The sequence below is a fragment of the Coenobita brevimanus genome, chromosome 55 (assembly GCF_032717465.1).
Source record: "Coenobita brevimanus isolate Jiangsu-jjx chromosome 55, ASM3271746v2, whole genome shotgun sequence".
Taxonomy (NCBI): Eukaryota; Metazoa; Arthropoda; class Malacostraca; order Decapoda; family Coenobitidae; genus Coenobita; species Coenobita brevimanus.
This window is the reverse complement of record NC_137008.1, coordinates 53,680,679-53,690,532: the sequence shown is the minus strand read 5'-3', so window position 1 is coordinate 53,690,532 and position 9,854 is coordinate 53,680,679.

Here is a 9,854-nt window from a genome sequence, read left to right as displayed (position 1 = left end):
ACAGAGAGAGAGAGATAAACAGACACAGATCAATGAATGGATGGATGGATAGACAGATAGATGGATACACAGATAAACAAGCAGTCCATTCAATAGACAGATAGATAGACAGATAGATAGACAGCATGCAACCCCTCTCTCTCTCCCCCTTCTACTGCCTTGTATGCACACCTCTGCTTCTTATGTGCCAAGGTCTTGCTTTTTCTCTCTCTCTCTCTCTCCTGTGCTCTCTCCTCCCACGCTCCTCTTGCATACTCCCTCCCCCCCCCTCTCTCTCTCTCTCTCTCTATTCATCTATCTCATTTTTATCATTCCTGTATATTGCTTTTTCCCAGGTCATCATAGTCCTTTGTTCTCTCTCTCTCTCTCTCTCTCTCTCTCTCTCTCTCTCTCTCTCTCTCTCTCTCTCTCTCTCTCTCTCCCTCATACTTATGTGACCTACATTATTAGTATTAAGGCCGAATCACCTCGTCTTTATGTGGTCTGTGTATCTATGTAACTCTCTCTCTCTCTCTCTCTCTCTCTCTCTCTCTCTCTCTCTCTCTCACAGGTATAGGTGAGTAGAGCAGGTCAAAGCTAACAAGCCAGCCGACACATCACCCAACCAAGCAGCTCTCCCAACCACATTCACGAAAAATCTTATGACCTCTTTCCACCCCCCCACCGTAACTACGATTGTTTTTCACGCAGGGCGAACTAAGACACGTTGAAATTCTCTGTCCCTACCTTCCCTAGCCCGTCCTGGGAAAACCAAACGCCTTTTTACAACAATAATCTTAATCGGAAGAGGCTTTGTGAATCTGGCCACAACTCTCTCACCCTTCACCTCGTCTTCCCCTAGTTTCCTCTCACACCACCACCACCTGTCGCTGTCACCTAGTCCAGCGGGTGACAGGTGAAGGTCCTATCTATCCCTACGACCCCTGGATAGATAGATAGAAGGAGGGATGGATAGATAAATGTGGTCAGCTCCTGCGGCCTCCTCAGAGCTATTGTTTTGTAATGTGGGACGCTGATATAGGTGACCAGGATTGAACAAGTCTTAGCCTTGTACCAATATGCATGAGGGGGGTGAGGGCGAGGGGGAGGGGGAAGGGGAGGGGGAGGGGAGGGGAGGGGGAGAGGGGGACTTTGGGAGGGGCAAAGGGAGAGGGGAAAGAGGAGGGGCTATACAGTGAGTGATCTATTTTTGCTAAACATACAGATGGACAGACAGATGGGAGGGAGGAAGGGGGCATTTTGGGAGGAGGAAGGGGGCATTTTGGGAGGGGGAAGGGGGACTTTGGGAGGGGGAAGGAGGACTTTGGGAGGGGGAAGGCGAGGGGAAAAGAGGGAGGGGTGGCTATACAGTGAGTGATCTGGTTTTGTTACACCTACTCACACATGGATGGATAATTGATTACACAGTTGTACATTCCACACACGTGTACACATGTGAACATATGAAAGTTATCCATGCCTTGCTCTGTTGCTATGTAATTTCCATCTGAATTACACACACACACACACACACACACACACACACACACACACACACACACACACACACACACACATCTCCCCGCCATAATGCACACCTTTCATACCTGTCCTACAACCAATCAACACACCTTCACACACCTGTCCACCCCGCCTCGTCTGTACCCTAGAGCAACAACCAAAAAAAAAAAAAAAGATACCATTGACCCTCCTTCCTCAAAAAAAAAAAATAAATAAATAAAATAAAAACCAACAATGCATCCATAGCTATAATTATTTTCTCAGTTAAAAATTGGATAAAGAAAAATCAAGTTAATTTTTCACATGTTACTCTAGGAAAATAAAAAACATAAAACTACGCTTGGATGATAAATAAACACAAGGTTATCTAGGAAAATAAATATTAATCAACATATAAATTAATAAAGGAAACTAAATAATCTCATCTAGGAAAATAAACACACATGCCAATCAAGGTAACAAAACACACAATCAAGGAAAATAAACACACGAAATAATCTAGGAAAATGACAAACCACAAATCCATTTTCCTATCAATCTCACTTTCTTGGCTCTCAGGAACTTCCCCTTGACATACCACAAGGCAATTAGACCGTCAAGGAAAACAAGGAAAACAACAATGCTCAGATCCTCCCTCCCCCACACTATCATTCCCGCGTCCAGAGAGAGAGAGAGAGAGAGAGAGAGAGTAATAAATTCTCCTCACCATCACCTTCTTCAGAACATGAGAAAACTCTCTCTCTCTCTCTCTCTCTCTCTCTCTCTCTCTCTCTCTCTCTCTCTCTCTCTCTCTCTCTCTCTAACACCCACGCAATAATTAATCGAGCCACGCTGTAAATTCACTGACTCCCATGAAATTCCACACCACGATTAAAACACACACACTCTCTCTCTCTCTCTCTCTCTCACAACTCCTTCAAAACATACTCCTCCAAAGTAACACTCCTTCTTTCGAGCCAGCCTCATCCTCCTTTCGTCCCTGTTAATCGCCCCCCTAATCAGACCCCAATCAGTCCAGTTCCAGGCCTAATCAGTCCAGTTCCAGGCCCTTTCCAGCGTCCAGGGCTCGTGGAATGTGACCAAAAATTGAGAAATGAGAGCGAGGCGGCGCAGAAGTGGGTCACCATGACAGGCGGGGGGAGAGAAAGTATTGAAAGTTATATTACACAACCTCGCTTCATGCCGGCCCCACTGCCTTACTGCGTAGTGTGTGTGTGTGTGTGTGTGTGTGTGGAGGGGGGGTGTTAAGTTGGTGTGTGGGTGTGGGTATGTTTGTCGGGGGTAATGTGTGTGTGTGTGTGTGTGTGTGTGTGTGTGTGTGTGTGTGTGTGTGTGTGTGTGTGTGTGTGTGTGTGTGTGTGTGTGTGTGTAATAGTGCTATGTGTGGGGTGTGGAGTGGCACCGTCTGTGTACGTGGGATATGTTGTGGGTGGGTCTGAGTGATGTGGTGATGGTGTGGTGGTGATGTGGTATAAATGTGATGCACCGTGAGGGGATGGTGTCATGTGCACGTGATGGTGGTAGTAGTGATGTAATGCTGTGCTCTGTTGCTGTGGAGAATGTGGTAGAATTGCGGTGCTGAAGGTGGTGGTGGTGGCGGTGTTCTGATGTTAACGTAGTCCCACTGTGATGATCTTGTGATGCAGGTGTGATGGCGGTGTAGTGAGGGTGTGATGTGAATGTGATGGTCATGGTGGCAGTGGTGACGTAACTGCAGTAGTGTTCCGTGGTGGTAGTGGTGATAATGATGCTTTCGTAGTGATGGCGGTAGTGGTGGTGGTGGTGGTGGTGTTGTGGTTGTGTTGTGGTGAAGATAGTCGTAATGGTAACTGTGGTGCTGTAATGGTGATTGTGTTCGTGGTGGTGGTGATGATGGTAGTAGCAGTGTTGTAGTGGTGGTGGTGGTGGTGGTGGTGGTGGTGAGTGTGAAAGTGTGGTAGTAGAGGTGTGGTGTTTTTGTGATGGTGTGTGCAAGTGAAGGTTGTGATAGTGCGGCTGGAATGCACGGTGGTGGTGTAACACAGAGAGAAAGTAGTGGTAGGGCTGTGATGTGCTGCAGGTGATAGAGGTGGTGTGGTGTGGTGTGCAGGTGATAATGTGGTGATGTGGAGGAACAAATTGTGGTGTGGTGTGATGTGATGTTACATGATGTTATGTGATGTGATGTGATGTGGTGTGATGTGATGTGATGTGATGTGGTGTGGTGTGGTGTGGTGTGGAGAAAGTAAGAACTGAGTAGAATGCGTATGGTGGTGTGACGGTGTTAAGTGCGTGTGGTGGTGTTACGGTGTGGTGTGGAGGAGGAACTACTGTGTGTGTGTGTGTGTGTGTGTGTGTGTGTGTGTGTGTGTGTGTGTGTGTGTGTGTGTGTGTGTGTGTGTGTGTGTGTGTGTGTGTGTGTGTGTGTGTGTGTTTTGTGGTGTGGAGAGTGTAAGAGTAGTGTGGTGTGTTTGTGGTGGTATTACCTTTGTGTTTACTGATGATAATGTATTGGTGTCAAATATTTGATGTAAGAGTATTGATTATAATGATGATGTGATGATAGCAACGAGGGACATGCTAGTGGTGGTAGCAAAGATGATGATGATGATGATGATGATGATGATGATGGAGGTGGCTGGAGAGGAGATGAAGTTAAAGATATTGGTGGTGGTGGTGATGGTGGTGGTGTTGGTGATGACAAATACTGATACTGGTAATAGTGATAATTTTGTCAGACTAATGGTGACGCTGCTGGTGACAAGAATATTTCCCATTAAAAAGGAGAGGTATGCATTAGAGAGGAGAGGTGTGCATTAGAGAGGAGCGGTATGCATTAGAGAAGAGAGGTATGCATTAGAGGGGAGAGGTGTGCATTAGAGAAGAGCGGTATGCATTAGAGAGGAGCTGTGTGCATTAGAGAGGAGAGGTATACATTAAGGAGCAAAAGATGTGTGGTGAAGTACTTAACAATGACACGATCATTCCACATTAAAGTCGAGAAATTTCCGGGTAAATTACACGAGATGGGCATAAACTCGCCCCGTTCATGCTGAGAGTTAGTGGAAAGTTTGATTTCTGCCACACATCGATGCAGCTGACGATAGGGTGACGGAAAAGAGAGGCAAAGAGTAGTAGTAGTAGTAGTAGTAGAAATCCCACTGACCAGCACTTACTCGCACATTATCAGGCAGCTCCCCCGTCCAGTCATATCGGTGCCACCACGTCAAGGCGTCCCTCAATCACCACGTCATCGGCATGCAGAGGCTAAATGAACAATGCAATCCTGGCAACTGCAACATTCCTGACATGCAATCAGGCCTCCCCCCCTCCTCCCCCACCAGAATCCCCATGATCTTGTTCTCAAATATGCAATCTACAGGTAAGACACAGGTAAGCAAGGACGACGCAAAGGTGACATGCACGTGTAGTGGTGGTGTTGTTGGAGAGGTGGGATAAGGTGGTGATGAGATGGTGTGGAGGGGCAGAGTGGGGTGTGGTGTAATGTGGTGGTAGTGTAGTGGGGTAGGATGGAGAAGGGATGGTGTGGGGTGATGGTGTGGTGGAGTAAGGTGAAGAGGGCACTGTGTGGAGTGGTGCGGTCGTGATGGTGTAGAGGAGTTCGTAGCTGAGTAGGTTGGAGAAGGTACTGTGTGGAATGGTGGTGATGGTGTGGTGTGGTGTGGTGGTGATGTGGTGGAGAGGTGGTGGACTGGTGGTGGTAATGGTGGGGCAGGGTGGAGAGGGGACGGCATGGAATGGTGGCGGAGAGGTAATGATGGAGTTGTGGTGGTGGTAATGGTGGTGTGGTGATGGTGAGATGATAATTATGAAGTGGTGGTGGTGGTGGTGGTGGTGGTGGTGATAGTGGGGTAGAGGTGATGGTGGTGATTCCCTGTGCAAGCGAAGATAAATGTAGGTTGCCATATTATGCTGCCTTGACCGGCCTCAGAAATGTCATTGAACAAGAAACACCATTGCGCACACACACACACACACACACACACACACACACACACACACAAAGACAGATACACAACACAACACCCACATACCCTCACACACACACACAAAAGCAAACTACGGTACCTTATCTAAAATTTGAGGCTAAAAAAGACGAAAAAAATAACAAATAACGTAGGGCCTGAACAAAGACACACTCAGCATGATGTAACTTTACCTTGGACACCAAAAACTAATTACCTACAGAGAAAAACTAGCAAGAGGGGAGCTTTCATTTCAGAGAGGCCTTGCTAAATATAGAGCGAGACGAGAATAGAACTGTGGGATCTGAACTGATTTTTGAGAGAGGAGAAAGGGGAGACCGTGGATGAGGTGGAAGAAGGAGGTGGAGATATGTATGAGAGAGAGGGTGTCAAGTTAGAGGAAGTAATGGCTGACGACAGGGTGACTTGGCGGCGATTTGTTTGTGGATTAAGGAGTCTGGCTGTAGATCTATAAACGACAGATAGATGGATAGATATACAGACAGACAGATAGACAGGTAGATAGATAAGATAGACACAATGATAGACAGCGATACATGACCCATTTTTACTGCGCAAACTAATAAGAGTTTTCATACTATTCTCTTTCTCCCGTTTGTGAAATCTACCCACCCCGCGTGCTGGAGAGGGTCGCCTTCACGTGGTGGCACCGGTACATCTGGGCGGCACCCCTGTCCAGTTATACAAACGTCCCTCATCTCCCTCCCCATCCCCCCGAAAGGAAGACAGTGGTGTACAGGAGAGAGGCACCTTCAGCCATCAGTCCACTGGGTTCACACTGAGATGAACCTAGGACGACAACAACAATAACAACAACAACAACAACAACTACTACTACTACTACTACTACTACTATCACCACCACAACCACCACCACCACAACCAACATTACTACTACTAAATACTACTAACTACTACAAACTACTACTACTACTACTCCATTTACACGATACAGAAAATTCGAACCAATAAGACGAAATTCCCTCCTGTTTGATAATTGCCCATAATTCTGCAGGGTGTCATAAAGGTTTTGACACACTTTCGACACGGTGTAGAAGAGGAATATTACTCAAGTGAGACTGAGACCTATTTGATTTCTGTTCATGTGTTTGGCAAGATGTATGGTTCTGACACACACACACACACACACACACTCACCTATCTACCCACACCTATCCACCCACCTACCCATTCACAGACACCCTCGCACCCCCCCCACACACACATCCTGCCCCCCCCCAAACACACACATCTTCCCCACCACACACACATCCTCCCCCCCTCCACAGACACACACCGCATGATGTAACCCTTACCTTGACCGGCCTAGACAATGTAACCTTGCTCCATACACCTGACTCCAATCGCCTACCTGTGGCAATTATAACAGCAATCGCGGTGAAGGAAATAAGTCACTGAGGCTGGAGAGGGAGAGAGAGAGAGAGAGAGAGAGAGAGAAAGAGGGACGCCTTCACGTGAACGCACCGATATAACCCGGGTTCGTATTCTCGTCGGGTAAGGAAGCTCCCTAACACCTTTTCCTAAGCGATTTATACTGCTTATTATACCTCACTGTCCTCTTCTGTGTTACATAAATCCTTCCAATATCGCCATACTCTGCATAAAAAAAAGGACAATAATCATCCATATCCAAAAATAAATCGCTAAGGAAGATGTGTTAGGGAGAATACGAGCCCTGGTGTTTCCGTCGTCCGGTTAAAACAAACGTCCCTCAGCTCCCTATCCCCCGAAAGGAGGATGGTTGGTGGGTTGAAGGAAGATAGGAACACAAGCCTGCAGTTCACCGGGTTTAAGTTCAGATATGGGGCCACAAAAACAAAACAAAAACAACAACAGCAACAACAACAGCAACAACAAAAACAAAAACAATCAATTTCTACACCTGCATAAAAAGATGTGACGTCAGCATCAATAAGCCACCTTACTAACAAATAAATAAATAAATAAATAAATAAATCAGGTAAACTCCGGGATGATTCACCTTGCAAGCCGGTGAAGGTAGAAATAAACACGTTCCTTGATGTAACTTTACCTTGACCGACCTAGAGATTACTTACCTGAGATAATTTACCTTGTGTTACACCTGAGTGAGATCTTTTCCCCGTAACAGAGCTGAAATATATATGACTAGAGGGGCTGTGTTTGTCTTTGCTAGCCTAAACAAACACACACACATACAAAATCACACACACACACACACACACACACACACACACACACACACATACATACATACATACATACACACACACACACACACACACACACACACACACACAAACACACACACACACACACACACACACACTGCATGACCTAATGTTACCTTGACCGATCACTGAAGGAGCAAATGAACTCTTATCTTTGCAAATTTGAACACTTCGACATCTATAAATAAACAAAGAAATCAAGTAAATAAGTAAACAAGAAAAACAAACAAACAAACAACAAGCGAGATTCCTCGACTCTCGCTGAGCTGAAGAGATGAGGAGAGGGAGACCAAGAGCGAGATGGACACAAAAAATAAGATGAGTGTGAGTGAAGGGAGGAAAGGTTAACGAAGAAAGAGTGTAAAGGTGAAACTGGTGGGAGGAGGAGAGGAAGGCTGAGGATGTAATGAAAAGGAGAGTTACAATGACTGGAAGGATTAGAGAGGAATGATGATGGATAGTGGTAGACAGAGATAGATGGACAGATAGATAGATAAATACATAGATGGATAGGTAGGTAGGTAGGTAGCAGGTAGGTAGACAGACAGGCAGACAGACAGACAGACACAGATATAGATAGATAGATATAAAGACAGACAGACAGACAGACACATACACCCCCCCCCCCCGTATTAGGCACCTGACGATAAATACATAGGAAAATAAAGACAGCTTCCCCAATAAAGTACTTACGGAAGGAAGGGACAGATAAATGACAGTGTTGCATTTACTAATAAAGCAGAGGGAGCAAAGATTAAATAGAGTTAGATTTACCATTAAGAAAAATAAAACTTCTTAGATGCTGTTAAGATTTGTACAGGACTGAGGACGTGAAGGTAAAAGTTAACATTACTCAACCCAACAGGCACACGATTTGAGAGAGAGAGAGAGAGAGAGAGAGAGAGATTAGGCTGTTGGGTTAGGCTGAGAGCGAGTGAAATAGGTTACTTTCTCTTGCTTTCTGCGCGTCATCAGTCGGGCAGCAGTGAGCATGCGCAGAAGGCAAAATGATCCTGCATGAGAGAGAGAGAGAGAGAGAGAGAGAGAGAGAGAGAGAGAGAGAGAGAGGGGGGGGTTAAAGGAATGAGTTGGTGTAGGAGCGAAAGAATTTAAAAAAAATGGGGGAGGGGGGACTGGGAGGAAAAGAGAGAGAAAGAGATGGTAGTGAAGAGGGTGAGAGAGGAGTGGGAATGAGAAAGAGAGGGGAGGGGAAGGGGGAGGGGGAGGGAGTCGGTGAAAGTGAAGTGGTCGAGAGTGAAGACGCAGAAAGACTTAAAATAGCCTCCCCTACTTTCCTTCCCCCTCCCTCTTCCCCCTCCCCTTCCCATCTCACCTTTCCCTTTTTCCAATCGCCTCCTTGCTTGTGTAATGTTGATATAAATGTGTGCCAGCGTACATGTTTGTACTTGTAGGTGCACATGTGTTCCGGCATCCATGACAGGAAACACAAGCATTTTGGTGTCCATATACTGTAATTGTATAGGCCTACTGAGTAAATCACTAAATTTTAATGTAAGTGGTAAAACTAGATTTTGCTTACGGGCAGGATCGTATAAATCAATGTAACAATAACCAGTGCAAACGCAAAATGTACAAATATTAGAGTTAAATAGTATGTGTTGAACTAATTATAATCTAATAAGTCAGACGGGGTGGACACTGCGTATGCACCCTCATCCCTTTGACATAATGTAAATATCACTCTAATTTTATTTCTATCTCAGTAACATGATCACTCACTCACTCAATCAATCAATCGCCTCCTTTTCCCCTCCCCTTCCCTCTCCCTCTTTCCATTCCCCTTACTACTCCCAATCCTTCCTCCCTCCTCCTCCTCCTTTCCCCTCTTCTCTTTCCCTTCTTTGAATTGTTCCTTCTCTCTCTCTCTCTCTCTCTCTCTCTCTCTCTCTCTCTCTCTCTCTCTCTCTCTCTCCTCCCCTGCCTCTTCTCCTTCCCCTCTCACTTCCCCTTCCTGATTTCCAAAATGACTGGACGAGAAAAAAAAAAAAAAAAAAAGCGAAATTGCAGTCTCCACGCTCTCCTCCTCTTCTGTTTATGCTTTTCCTTCGTAGATTAAGCCAAGGCGGGTTAGGCCAGGTTGGGTTAGGTTGGGTCAGGTTGGGTTAGGTTGTTAGGC